Source organism: Plodia interpunctella, chromosome 26 (assembly GCF_027563975.2).
Source record: "Plodia interpunctella isolate USDA-ARS_2022_Savannah chromosome 26, ilPloInte3.2, whole genome shotgun sequence".
Taxonomy (NCBI): domain Eukaryota; kingdom Metazoa; phylum Arthropoda; class Insecta; order Lepidoptera; family Pyralidae; genus Plodia; species Plodia interpunctella.
The window spans coordinates 1,882,741-1,898,689 of record NC_071319.1 but is presented as its reverse complement, the minus strand read 5'-3'; the positions used below and the strand labels follow the sequence as shown (position 1 = coordinate 1,898,689).

Below are 15,949 nucleotides of genomic sequence, written 5' to 3'. Positions count from 1 at the left end.
GTGGTTTTTTGGTACCTATAACAGAATCGACAAAAAATCTTATAAATATATCTAAACCTTCCTCAGGAATTAAACGATCTATTGGTAAAAAACACACGAAAATCTGTGCAATAGTTCGAGTTTATCGCGAACAGACAGACAGACGCCGCAGAGGACTTTATTGTATAATATTTAAGGATGACAACAAAAAATACTAAATCATAATTAATATTATAAAAGCGAAAGTAAGTTTGTTTGTTTGTTACCTCTTCACGCTAATTTAGGAGTACGATACCTTTCATCCTGGACAATTTACTGTTTCCGACGGAAATCCAAGCTGGCGAAGCCGCGGGCAAAAACTAGTAGACAATAACAGAATTTTAAAAAGAGGGTTTACATCAGACAGGCGGTTTTGATATAACAGCCAAATCTTCAAAACGAATTGGATTTTTTGTCGATTCTATTATGTACCGAAAACCCACATATAAAACTAGACTTGATAGACAAAAATGCTTAATTTTTTTACGCAGACAGAGAAGGACGCAGGGACGTAGGGAGCAGTTGCTCCCGTGGGGAATCACGCGGGCGAAGCCGCGGGCAACAGCTACTTACTCAACACCTACACCGACAAGTATTACATAATATGAAATCTAAATGGAAACTTACAAAATCAGTGAAAAGAGTACTTTATAAGAGCATGTGTTAGATTCGCACAAATTGACAATGGACAGACAGACATGTTTATGTAACACGAGGGAAACGGATATCTTTAACAATATTATAGCTTATGTGTTAAGTAATAGACATAATGTAACATTTTAACTGAATGGCAAATGTCTCATTTTTAACCTACTTTAAAATTTTTGCCACCAAAAATCGCCTCACAATCTGTGAGTGTAATTGAAAATTATGTATCATTTACTTTCTGATAAAGTATTTTGCCAGTCCTACTGATATTATAAAGTTTGTGAGGATGTATGTGTGTTTGTTACTCTTTCACGCAAAATCTACTGGACGGATTGTTATATAAATAAATAAAAATATTAGGACAAATCACACAAATTGAGCTAGCCCCAAAGTAAGTTCGAGATTTGTGTTATGGGATATAATAACTCAACGATACTATATTTTATAGCATATAAACATCCAAGATCCGGGCCAATCAGAAAAAGATCATTTTCCATCATGACCCGACCGGGGATAGAACCTTCAACCTCCCTCTCGGTTCAAAGGCACACTTTACCACTTCGCCACCGAGATCGTCATATGTATACTTATACAGAAATAAATAAAATCGTAAAATTACCATGATTTGACGACTTTGCAGCTATTCTGGTGATGTTTTTGTTGCTCTTGTGCCAATAAGTCACTCTCTGAAACAAAGTAAAAACAAATATAACCCACGTTGACATTATAAAGGTGAAAGTCTGTTTTAAACGTCAAAACGAGTAGATTCATGTGAATTTTGGTGTGGAGATAATTGGAAAAACTGGAGAGTGAAATAGGTAATAAGCAATTACTGCGGGCGAAGCCGCGGACAACATCTAATTAGTTTAGTAAATTAAGCCAGCTCATCCTAGACTCAATATTAATAAAATATCAATAAAATGCAAATAAATTATTTTTAATAACAAATTGCAATAATAAATTAATTCAATAAATTGCGTTTTAACTTCAAAACCGCATCACGCAGTAAAACGATCCATCATCGTAATGTTACTATAATAAATTGAATAGTTTAAATAGAATATGTTAAATTTTCAATGTAATAGCAACGTCTACCGGCCACTCGGCCTTACTATTTTTATTGACACCATAAAACTACGATATTCATTAGGTTTACTTCATTTCAAAATTTAAAACGGATTAAAATTAATTATTTGTGATTTAAACTTTAGAAATTGACCATATTTGAGAAAACTAATTAATTTTTCAAAGCGAAACCTCAAAGCATAAAAGTGGATACTTTACTTACTTACATATATAACAGAATCAAAGAGATTTGTCATGACTTAATTAATTAAAAACGTTTTGTATCGAAACGCAAATTTTGTCAAAAAACATCTGTCGATCAAACACGAGTTCGCACACTCTACCGCACTATCGCATGTGTTTTTCTAAATACATTTTTCATAAAAATCTGTTCGCTAGACTTTAGTCATAAATGTATAGTCAAATCATTACAAGTAAAAATCGACATCTATTGGTGTGCGATCCGTCGTCAAGAGCAATTTTAGGCATGTGGGCATGATTAGTTATGCTTATTAGTTTACAAACAAAATAACTGACCTACGAATTACGAACTGTTGGATTGATTTATACAGAACCCATTCCATAAAATATTCAAAACACATTACATAATCTGCAAACAGGTTTCAAATTAAATCGGAAGAGCTTAGCGGACACAGTAAAAGTAGGGTAATGTATCAATCGATTACTTAACGCCAATTCGATATATTTGCAAAAATATGAGTTTAACGTTAATTTGAATAATTATAATTAGCAAAAATTTAAATTTTATCGTACACTTTGTTTTTTTATAACTATATTATGGAGTACCAAGTATAACCTAACTAATATTATAAATGCGAATGTAAATTTGTTTGTTACCTCTTCAAGCGCTCTATCTATTCATCCAATGCTCTTGAGATTTTTCGAAGAAGGACATAGACTTTTCACCTCGGAAAATTAACTGCTCCCGTAGGAAATTGCGCGGGCGAAGCCGCGGGCAAAAGCTAGTATTATTATAAGGCCTTATTTAGCCGCACACTAACGCCTCAGTCGCATTTTATCAATCCCTATTATTTCTACCAAGAAATAAAAGGTATTGATAAAATGCGACTTCGCACCAGCGAAGAAGAAGCGGTGGTGGTGTAATGGTTAAGACGCCCGCCTGTGGATCGAAAGGTTCGGATCCTACTCGTGCCACATGACATTGTATACCAATGTGACTCATGTATAGTAGTTTTCATCGTCCACCACTTGCTTCTGGTGAAGGAAAACATCGTAAGGAAACCTGCACACTGGTTGATTCTTATTGTGTGTGAAATGGAGAAGGCAATGGCAAACCACTCCATTAATAATGCCAAGAAAGTTGTTGTGTGTGTTTCATTCCACGTAATAACCACGACCCTCAGCCATGAGGAATACGACTGACTATAAAGAAGATTATTTCTTAGCGAAAAATAAAAAAATATTATGACAAATTATGGCACATTGACAAATAAGTTTATAAGAAAGTAATATACTTACTTTAGTTTTATATAAAACTAGATGTTGCCCGGGGCTTCGCTCCCGTGGGAATTTTGAAACAAAAAAAATATAGCCTATAGCAATCTTGGATAATGAACCTTTCTAATGGTGAAAGAATTTTTGAAATCGGTTCGCTAGTTTCGGAGATTACCCACCTCAAATATACAACCTCACAAACGCACAAACGCCTACCTCTTTATAATAATATTATAGATGTGGTCACATTTGACTAAACAGATTTAGATGGCCACCATTTTCGATTTAAGTCCGCAAAATCGTTGAATTACATTACAAAATCGTTGAGCTACATTAACGTAGTGTATCCTACGAACCGGTGCAAATGCGCCGGTCTTAAAATTGTTTATCTATTGTGTCTCGATTCTGCGCAGTGGTGGAATAACAATTCAAATTTTACCGCCCCCTTCTTTTCTGACATTTATGCCTGGCATTATTTATCGAAAGCTTATGTCATTCTCGCACTCAATCTTAAAATATATTTTCGCAAATAGGTAGTATAAAAAAAGTATAGTTAGTTAAACGTCACAACTTTTCCCTCAATATTTATGTTATGTAATAGACAGGTTATGTGACCAAATAACATTTCTGTATAACAGAAAAATTTTTTGTGCCAATTTTGCCGCCCCCTAAATCTGACACCCTAAGCTCCAGCCAAATATATACGCCACTGATTCTGTTTCTAACATTGCGTAGTTAGTATGACCGCATTTATTTACCGCAATGAAAAACCAGCTATGTATACCGAATTCGCCAAAGATTGGCGAACTGTTCGACGACAGTGTGGAGCCGGCATAAGCTCAAATTAGACAACAGAACAACATAACTTGTGGACGTAACATAAAATGCACTTGATAACTTAATGTTCATAAAATGAGCTTTCAAATGGAAGTTACTTCCTTTACATAACATTGTGTAACTTGTACTTATATAATTTGTAGAGCGAATTATAATAGTTATCATTTATGTGGTTAAATTAAGTTAACCATGGATGTTAATGTTTATAACTTGGAAATCTATACTTAAATTAATATTATAAATGCGAAAGTGTTTGAGAATGTATGTTTGTTACTCTTTCACGCGAAATCTAGTGGACCGATTGTTATGAAAGGTACAAAGGTAGAATATGATTTGGAATAACACATAGGGTACTTTTTGTCCCGAAATTCCTACGGGAGCGAAGGCTCGGGGCGCAGCTAGTCCTGTATATAGTTGGGATATGTTTTTATTTCATTTTAAATCAAAACAATGTAAAAACAAAAGAGGCTAATATTAATCAAAATAAAAGCTAGCTTTTGCTGTTGTTAAACATTTAGTTTGGATGACAATGCATTGTTATTATAAGCATCACCGGATGGTGCACCCAGGACCGACTCCAGACGTGGGAACTACTCAACGGTATACTGCACGGATATGATTTTGGTATCACGCGTTGAATGCAATAAGATCTCACTGACAACAATAAAAGCTTGTGTCAAAAATGACATTTTTGTTAAAAACTTCATTCTGTCCGTTCAGTTCTATCGTTCAGTTCTATTAGTAGAAGTAAACGGAGATATACATACGTTAAGAAATTAATAAAAATGTTAAAATATTAGAAATACTTACCATTAGTAGAACAGAACGGATAAAATGCCGTCCTGTCCTTATTTCGGATCAAATTGAAAAACTGCCAGTACAGTTAATTAAAAAGCTTTAAGCTGAATTAATGAGAATACACAAATACACATACTCTCTTCATTAGTAACAATAGGCTCCCCACAATTCTGGTTATATAACTGCATTTAATTGTTTGTCAGAGAATGGCTGTAAGACCGTAACTTTTGTCGACCACTTTCGTAGTTGATTATATAGATCTGGCAAGAAATCTTGCTTTGTATTTGAAATACACGTTTAAAGGGAAATTGTTTTCGCCTTTGGCAAATTGAAATATCATTTTCACTCGGTGAAAATGTATTTGGATATGTAAAAATTCTGGAAACATTTTATGCAAGTATTGAGTAGTCATTTCGGACATACCTATAACTTTTCATGCTATAGGCAGGATATTTCGATTTTATTTTCAGCCAGACTTCATTTCCAATTTGAGGAATCAAGTAATAGTTTTTTTAACATAGTTATGTATTTATTAATAAATTTACGTTTCGAGGATTTTTATTTTGCTTGACAGATCAGCTAAAAAGTAATTTTAAAATTTAAAATATGGAACACAGCATATTTTTTTCTTTTTTGTTGGTCATAGCGACAACTTTTCTAGTGATACTGGCTATTTATAAATATTCAAGATCAAGAAAAAAAAACTAATATAAACTAAAAATATCTTTGCCAACTGGTCAAATCAGACGATTTTTTTTATGTCATAAACAAAAAAATATAGGTAAATTAAAAAATAGGTATGGATCATTCATGACAGCTGTGATGCGTTTTATATGTTATGACGTCATAATTTTGGAGTCATGGATTTGGAGTCTCATGAAAACAAAAAAATCGCAAATCACGTGAAAAAAAAAAAAACTGATCAATTAAAGTGTCATTTAGTAGGTACTATTGTTACTTATATACCTATTTATGCATTGAATCTTTCACCAACTCAAGTAACCAATTTTTTTTCGTTGAGGCTTGAAAATCCGTGACCACCACACCAGTTACACCTTCCATCAGCGAAACAAGCTCGGCGATCATGTTTCATGTGAAATTACTGAGAAAAATCCAGTTTCTTAGACATTTGAGAACGTAAGGGAAAACATATTCGTATCGGGTGAAGGGAGATTATGTTTTAACATTTATATCAAGTTCTTTTATTTCTTAGCAAAAAAAAAGACATCTGGACAAATTTACAATAGATAAAGAAGGTATTATATTTTTAATTACACAATTTAGTCACAGGTGGACTAAATCGAAAAAGGTGTCAATTGTGACCACTTTGCATTATGAAAAACCATAATAATACTTTCCACTAAAATTCTTTATCTAGCGTGGCAAAATTTGTTAAAATATTTTTTTTAATTTTTCGCTAAGATGTGCGCTAGTGTGCAGGTACCTACATAGCGTCTTAATTCGCAATTTTCTAGCTGGTTGTAATCACTACAGAGATATATATGTTACCTGCTAAATCCGATTCCAGGATAAACTAGTTTTGCCTAGGCCAAACTAATTCTTTCTACATGCGATAGGATAAACTGGTTTAGCCTAGGCTATACTGGTTCATCCTATCGCATGTAGGAAAAATGAGTTTATCCTAGGCCAAACTAGTTTCTCCTGATAGAAATAAACACACTCAGCTTAAACAGGAATATCCTAGTCTAAATTACTCTAGCCTAGTCCAACAAGCTTAATTAAATAGTATTTTATTAAATTTACCTATACATTTTGTCTTTCTAGATATTCTATAATGTTTAGACTAGGCCATGATAGTTTATCCTGAGAGTGTGTATTTCTGTTACGATAACCTAGTTTGGCCCAGGCTAAACTGGTTTATCCTATCGGCCTTAGGACGAATTGGTTTAGCCTAGGTTATACCAGTTTATCCTATCGCATGTGGGAAGAATTAGTTTAGCCTAGGCAAAACTAGTTTATCCTGGAATCGGGTTTGGCCGGTAACATATATATCTCTGTAGTGATTACAACCAGCTAGAAAACTGCGAATTAAGACGCTATGTAGGTACCTGCACACTTCAATACAAAATCATCTTACGCGGCCGTCTGTTTCGAAGCCTTTTTTTATTTGACGCCACAGATTTTCATTATAAACTAACTATCATCTAATAAGTTTGTATAATTATAAATCTACCAGTTACTGTACCAAATAAAAAAATATTCATTTGCCCGATCATTAACAAAACAGCGTTATTATTACGTACGTTATCGATCGATAAATCCACGTGGAATTCGCGAGTAATGAGCTGCGCGCACGCAACACCCCGGTCGGAAGCTAATCGGCTCAGTTCCTTGTACTTTATGAAAGTTGGGTAATAGATTGGGTAAATAACTGTCAAAGCAAGGTGGCCTTATACTGACTGTGGTCTTATTAAAGTAATGCAGTGCTCCTTTAGAGTTCCCGTTGTGGGTGAGTAGGGCCATGGTAAAGATATATCTTTTGATTGACTCATATATCACTCTCACGAGATGTGGTATAAGAAAGGACCCAGAGTGCTGACTTAATCCTAACTAATAATAAAAATGCGAAAGTAAATTTGTTTGTTACCTCTTCACGCTCTATCTACTCAACCAATCTTCTTGAAATGTACATACATGTAGTTTGAAGTGTGGAGATGGACATAGGGTACCTTTCATCCCGGAAAACTAACTGTTCCCGTGGGGATTAACGCGGGCGAAGCCGCGGGCAAAAGCTAGTATGCTAGTAATCATAATAAGGTATGTGGTAATCATCAATTATTAATAATACACTAACAGGTTTTAGTGACAAAGATTATTTAGATTAATTATTTATTTGCAAAAACATGAGTTTACATTTTCTTTTTACAATGTGGTGTTAAAGGAAAATCTTAATCCTACATGTTTCACCGTCCACGGGTATGCAAATTTAAATGGAGAGCATGCTATCACCACACACAACAGAATCGAATAAATAAAAGTAACTATTATTTTATCTGAGTCTATCATTTTAAAAAACGTTCAAATTGTAATAACATTTTTATCAATCAGCAAGGACCTGAGGTGCTTTTTAAATAAATTTAAATTCTGATCTTTAATTTGTTGTGGAATTTTGTTATAGTTTAAAGTATGGTTTGGGTCGATTGATCGTTCAATCTATACTTCTAAGAATACTTTAACTTATACTATCATTATAAAGAGGTAAGCGTTTGTGAGTTTGTATGTTTGAGTTAATTGTGTTTCACATCTATCTATACGAGTATATTATAATCAGCACTCGGATTACAATCATAACCTGTTTTGATATACCTTTTGACTATGTACATTATGTACTTTTATATATTATTAGAAAAAAAAAACATTATAAGAAACAATAATTGTAAGCCGATCTGGCATGATAGGGACCAACACTGTTCAAATGAGTTTCTTTCGGCATTTCTTCTCAGCAGTGGTCGTTCCGAAATGCCAGTAGTTTGTAGCTTGTGAGAAATAACTATAAATATAAAAATTGACGAGAAAAAGTGCCTGTGAAGGTCTAATTTCTGAATAAATGATTTGAATTTGAATTTGAAGCGGATAATCTCCGAAATTATAGAACCGATTTCAAAGTCTTTCACCATTAGAAAGGTACCTTATCCAAGATTGCTGTAGGCTATAAAGATTTTATCTCAAAATTCTCACGTGAGCGAAGCCCCGAGCAACATCTAGTACATTACCTATAAATTAAATTATATATTTTGCTATATATGTATATACATTTCTGTTACATCAGTTGAATATCTGCGTCCCGGGTTAAGTCTCGAGACCTAATACTCCCATGGGATATATATCGGGATAAAAAACCTATGTAAAGTACCCTATGTCAGTCAGACAGGAATTATCTAGCCCTACCATCTGTAAAGATCTTCCTAGGTACTAAAAAATTATGGAAATTAAATAAATAAATAATAAATATATTAGGACAAATCACACAGATTGAGCTAGCCCCAAAGTAAGTTCGAGACTTGTGTTATGGGATATTATAACTCAACGATACTATATTTTATAACAAATACATATATAGATAAATATCCAAGACCCGGGCCAATCAGAAAAAGATCATTTTCCATCATGACCCGACCGGGGTTCGAACACGGGACCTCTCGGTTCAGTGGCAAGAACTTTACCACTGCGCCACCGAGGTCGTCAAATTCCAAAGACACACGTTCTTTCCCTTTAATAGTCGAGAGTAAAGTCAAAATTCATACATTGACGTGCAAAATTACTTAAAACGAAGTCTACCGCCGACGTCCAAAGCGCAGGTGAAGAAGAAGCGGCGCAACAAACTTCACCGCAGCCTTTACTCCAGTTAGGTTTTGTTTAGTGCACATTAGTATAGCTATGGTGACAAATATAACACTTTAAACTAACGAATAACATAACCATTATATAATTGTACAATTACAGTGTTTATGAGGTAAACGTCCCATTATTTACCACTTAAAGATTAAATGCTTTTAGCACATTAAATAGATATTACACCATAGCGTTAGTTGGGCCAACCACTGGAAATAAACATAGTAATTACACAAGTATTCCAACACAGATAGTTAAGTCGCTTTTACACGGGTTTAGTAGCTAATTGCCCGTTTAGTTAGCCGATAAACTCAAAAGGACTTAAATTCTTTTGACGAATCATTGCAACTCAAATACATATAAAAGCTTCACGAAATGCGAAAATTTAAACTTAGTTAACAATTTTAATATACGTAGTTGCTTCTATTATATCCAATTTTGGCTGTAGGCCTCTTTCAGTCTTCTCCACTCCTTCTAATATAATTTTTGTTATATTATTACAGTTAAATTTAAGTGTGCGTGAGTCCCGCCCTATATTAATACAACTCCATATTCCAAGTTTACATGTAGCTATGTCGTATGAAGCTTTTAATTTAATAGAAGTATTGTTTTGTCTGATAATAAAATGAAAATACGTATCCTTTTGTGACACGGAAAATCTTAACAATATTTGCTTTACGAATATCAAAGAAAATTACTACTTATATATTTTTAATGAAAAAGAACGCACACTAACTACAGTATAATTAATAACTTCCCAAATAAAAAATCTTGCTTGAATCCCTGTATGTACTAAGCAAACAACTAACTTCTCAAACTAAATCCGTGTAAACTAGGCTTTAGACAGGTTCATCGTCGCACTCTCGCTTTCATCTCGCTGATGCATTGCAATGCAACTGCAATTAAAGAAGACAAGTTGTGCGATTACTGAATCTTGTACTTACAATTATATTAATTTAAATTAAAAACTACTTACCTAACTTAAATTTATAAATAGTTACTTATTTATCTAAAGAAGGCACTTGTACTCCTTCATCTCTGCATGTTCCCGGTTGCATTCGTGGCTGTGAAGCTGCGAGTCGTGGGGTTTCCTCTATCGCGGGTAAGCTGTTCAATGGCTGACGCATGCGTCAACTCGTGAACGGGTGTTGCCAGGGGGAAGTGGTCAGCATGATTCTCATTTATTTATATTTGATTAATCGTGTGGCAAAAAAAATTGATATTATATTTTTTTTTATCAGCACTTGATTACAGTCATAACATTTCTTTTCGTATACTTTTTGACCATGTACTTTTGACTACTATTTAGACAATAAGAAACAAAATTGGAAGCCATACAATCTGTAAGGACCAAAATGAAATATGAAAAATGAAATAAATTAAAAAAAAAAACGGTTTAGTAAGCCATAAAACCAATAAGGACCAAACACTGTTTAAATGAGTTTCTTTCGGCATTTCTTGTCAGCTGTGGTCGTTCCGAAATGCGAGTAGTTTGTAGCTTGTGAGAAATTACTATTGGATATAAAATTACGACGTAAAAAAGGGCCTTACCAACTGACAATTAACCAACTATAACCATAATAATTCATTGACAACATTCTCAACCAATCAACATTCAGCAAAGACATAAATCGCCTGTTTACTTGCTCAATTTGTAAAAAAAAAACTATACTGTAAATGATTTATTTATGTATGTATGTATGTATGTATGTACGTTACAATTTTAATGATTTATTTAGTACATTACAACTTGACGCGTTGTCAACATTGCACACAATTCTGGCTGTCTGTTAAAAATGCGTGTCATGTTATAAATTGTCGCATGTTTACACAACATCAGTAACAGTTACGCAGTTTGCCGTATGCGTAGGTATTTTTGTCTGTTTGTTTGTTTCTTTAATAGTTTACTAAGCTGCCGGTTGATGCCGTGGGAAATTAAACACTTGTAAAATTAATAGTTACTGAAAATGCAGGCTTCCTGTTTTATTCACAACGAAGTTATTGGGATTTGTAATTGGCCTGAATTGCTTTGAGAAAAGGATGGTGCCGCTTATTGTTCTTAGATTATTTCATAGCTGAAAGACAGTGTTTGATACAAATTTTAATTCGATACCTAAACGTGTTACTTACCTATTAAAGATAGGTTTACAACCAGTATTTGCTTAGTTTCTCTCGAAATAGTCTGGTATGTCTATGAGTTTGGCTGGAACTAATTTACGGTTCTAAAGAAAAATAGACGTACGGACGGACAACGAAGTGTGAAGTGGTTTTCGGGTACGGAAACCTAAAAATCTTTACAGGAAATCAACTCTCTCTTTAAACTTCGCATGTTCGTGTCATTCGCGGTTGTGAGGCTCCGAAGCCGCCAGCGCAACAAATAAGTAGATCATTAAAGTTTTCAAGATTCTAATGCGACTTTACAGCCGGCCGCCTGTCAGACGTCAACCCTCCTTGGGAATGGTATTGTTGCCTGTCACGACATACCGAGTGGTCCTATTCTAGGGCGGAACCACACGGCCACCAAACTGAGTAACTAGATAGGTAGACGTAGGTTGGCAATACAAAACTCTTAATTTATTTTCAGTAGGTAATTAAATTGTGAAACGAGTGAAAAACAAACTCCCTTCCCGAATCATAAAATATATCTATTGCTAATTAGAATTGATGGCGCAGTCGTTAACATCTGAACATAATTAGGTATATGCCTAGGTATGTTATGTGTTACTTAATTATTAATATAATAATAAAGATTACATAAAGAGAAATATGAGTCTCTTGGAATAAAAATACTTATCATTTCATTTCACAACTACTTGTTCTAATAAAAGAATAATTTTATATTTATCCATATTAATTGTATAAATATGAACGTTTTTGTTCTCTTACATCGAAACGGAGTGTTGGATTACGTAAAGGCTATAATATGTGTACCTACAAAGGAGATATTAAAGAAAACTTATTTCTGGGACCAATAGAAGTCAAAACATTTTTGTCTGTCTGTTCACGCATCACGCAAAAACTACTAGATTTTTGCGCGGTTTTTACAGCTGTATAGCGAATGGTCTAACTTAAAATCTGGCATAGGTTTCATCACGATACGTTGCTTAGATACCGAGATCCCGAGATATCGGTAACAATAAGTTATGAGCGGACGGACGATATAAACCCGGGCGAAGTTGCGTGCAAGAGCTAGTTGTACTATTTCCCGGAATAAAAAGTAGCCTATATCCTTTTCCTTACTCCTAAATCTACGCGAAATTTCACGAAGATCGGTTGAGTAGATAAAGCATGGCGAGGTAACAAACATATAAACTTACTGTCACATTCATAATTTTAGTTGAGACACTTCTTATTAACACCACCAAATATAACAAAAAAAAATACTCACAGATTCAAGTCTCAAGCACACTTTACACAGAACACACAATTTTTTACAACCCGTTTAAGAGATACACGCGTTGTGATCGTTCGAACGTTCGAGTGTGACTGAAGTGGTTAGTAAACGCTTCCTTTCCAATCGCATTCGCTTACTTGTTACCCGAGGAAGTGAACTTGTGGAAAAAATGAAAATTCGATGAAAGGATTGAGCTATGTAAATATCATTGACTAGATGTTGGCCCGGGGCTTCGCTGCCGTGGGAATTTTGAGAAAAAAATATAGCCTATAGCAATCTTGGATAATGTACCTTTCTAATGGTGAAAGAATTTTTGAAATCGGTTCGGTATTTTCGGTTATTGTCCGCCTCAAACATACAAACTCACAAACGCTTGCCTCTTTATAATAATAGTATAGATATGTGCCCCAGTTCTTAGAACTTGTCTACTTTAAAGTTTAAGATATTACAGTTTTTATGTCGAGGTCCACTCGCGTTCTTTTCGTGCATCCGCCAATAACATATTATTGTTAATAAGTATCTCTGTTTCTAAGCAATGTATCGCGATGAAACCTACACCCGATTTTAGGTTAGACCATCCGCTATATAACTGTGAAAGCGAATTCAGTCCGATAGTTTTTCACAGACAGTTTAGTCACAGACAAAAATTCGAAAAAAATATTGTTTTGGCTGCTATTAGTCCCATAAAAACTTCCCATAATTATTTTTATATAATATCTCCTATGTATCCTATATACATAGCCCATTTACCGTTTTGTTATATGTATACTTAGCTTAATGCTTGCACAATACTTGGACCTCTCAACTCCTTGTATAAATATTTCAAAATCAAATTGATACAAAAGTGAATGTAAATTGCGATGGACAGCACGGCTAGAGTTTGTGATTTTGACTTGGGTAATATTAAATAATGGATTAAACTAATAAATCCATATCTGTCAATTGACATCCTTGGAGAAAAAGTTAGGGTGAAGTAGGTCGTCGCTTCTTCTTCACCCGCGCTTTGGAAGTCGGCGGTAGACTAAGTTTTAAGTAAACTTTCACGTCGATCATAATCACCATTTCCCATCATAAAACCATCATTTGGGCTCGACGCATCATGTATTTTCTATCCATAAAATTCTCACGTCCACTCTTAACTCCTTCCTTTCCTCCCTCACACAGTCCTGGATGGACTCTTTTAATAAAACAAAAAAAAAAAACATTATTTTAAAGATTTTATCGTAAATACCTTAGTAAAGTAGGTGAATACCTTTAATTTACAATTATTTCGTCTGCTATAAATTTATTTCCATTTCGATGCATTCTACAATATGACCATTTACTTAGGAAACTTTCATTATTAGGTAAGTATGATAGGATAAAACATTGACAAATTAGAAATGTGAGAGGTCGCGACATGTCAGTTCATCCGGAAGCATAAAATTTAGTCGTTCTATAATTAACTTGATTAACATACAGCTTTCCTACGTGTCCCGCGTCTTATGAACTTAATTAATCCATACAAAACCTTCACCCTGCGCGGACCGCACACGACACTATAAGACGCATTTTCCAATTCAAATCAAAAACAATGACCAATTGTCAATAATATATAAAAACTAGCCACTAGTGGTATTGAAATAAACTAAGAAAATAAATTATATTGAATTTCCAAAATGTAAATAAAAATAACACTTTTATATTTTCAGTCATCGGCGGCGGCGGCGGGAAAATCATCAGCTGTCAATCCGTGGAAAATATTTCAAATTAAATAAGGAATACAAAATTATACGTACATACGTCCAGCGGGACCACAGTTGTTGCCAGTGCAACATCATTCCTAAACAGACCCAATGCAATAAAATAAAAAAACTAAGTAAATAGAACATTGCATTGAATGTTTATATATCTATGAAGCCTATGGACATTTTAAAGGGCGTGTTTAAATTGATCGGCTACGAAAATGCATTTTTAAATTGGTCTAATTTCCCCAATACAAAATTAAACTCCTTTCTAGAAGATTTTTGTGTTTTAAGGACCACCTTCAAGAGTATGTTTTCGCATTTGCGGCAACTGTAAGGTAAAGTAATCGCATATTAGCTACTAATATTAAGTATGGATGAATATATATATGTATATATATACATATATATCCATGTACATACGTACAGAGCACATTGTTTTGCTGGGAAAAATAACTCGTTATACATTTCCGCTTATTTTGTTGTTGTTATTAATTACACCGGTCTTGAAAGCGAGGCATGGCGCCAGGTTAAATAACTTGTCAGTTTGTTTGGATGATGTATGTGGTATAAGATTATATCAGTCAGTCAGCTAGTCATTTTCGATTTTATGCACGACTGCCCAAAAATACGTTATATGTTTGGGATCATGTATTATGCATAGATATACTGCGCCCCGAGGCTTCGCTCCCGGGGGAATTTCGGGATAAAAAGTACTATGTGTTATTCCAGGTTATGTTCTACCCGTGTACAAAATTTAATAATAATCCCTCCTACCGGACGGATTGTTATTAAATTTTGTAACTACCATCTAGTTTTTGCGTGAAAGAGTAACATACTCACACACATATATCCTCACTCCTCAAAATCTTTCGCATTTCTATTATTACTTAGTAGGATAACGTCAGTTGTAAATTCTGTGTTTTAAGTGATTTTTTTTTGTTCCACCATAATTCTTAAAATTTACATCCAACTTTAAGAATTATGGTTATACTTTTATTACACAAAGAATATTTCCTGATAAAAAGAGACGCTTAGAAAGGCGGATTTATCTCAGAAAAGGATAACTACCAAATTAATAAAACCAAATGACGACCAAATTTGACGACCTCGGTGGCGCAGTAGTTCTTGCCACTGGACCGAGAGGTCCCGGGTTCGATCCCCGGTCGGGTCATGATGGAAAATGATCTTTTTCTGTTTGGCCCGGGTCTTGGATGTTTATCTATATATGTATTTGTTATAAAATTATTGTTAAGTTGAGTTAGTATCCCATAACACAAGTCTCGAACTTACTTTGGGGCTAGCTCAATCTGTGTGATTTGTCCTAATATATTTATTTATTTATTTAAATATAATTCTATAATAATAATTCGCTAACAACTCCTTACTAGTAATAATTAAGTAATTGCTGCAGTTAACTAAAAAAAATACTGTTCACGCGGGTGAAGACACGGGCAAGAGCCAGTTACTTCCAAGTCCAAAGCAGGTTTGTTTTTAAAGTTTCAACTTCTCCACAATATTATTAGCTATAACTGTCTTATAAGTTCTTATATAAGTCTTACTCATGAAATGATCAACTTATAGCGATACAATAGCACGACCAATTAGACGCACTTCCGATGAGGAACCGGCTATA

The 15,949-nt window shown here is 34.2% G+C and overlaps 1 long non-coding RNA gene across 1 annotated transcript; it reads right to left on the bottom strand.

Moving 5' to 3' along the window:
* Positions 1-22: 22 nt before the first annotated feature.
* On the bottom strand, positions 23-12,676 carry LOC128681032 (uncharacterized). Its single transcript, XR_010370246.1, has 3 exons — positions 12,584-12,676; positions 1,286-1,352; positions 23-338 (listed from the first exon to the last, which is right to left on the bottom strand). It is a non-coding gene; the product is annotated as an uncharacterized LOC128681032 (long non-coding RNA).
* Between the last annotated feature and the right edge of the window lie 3,273 nt (positions 12,677-15,949).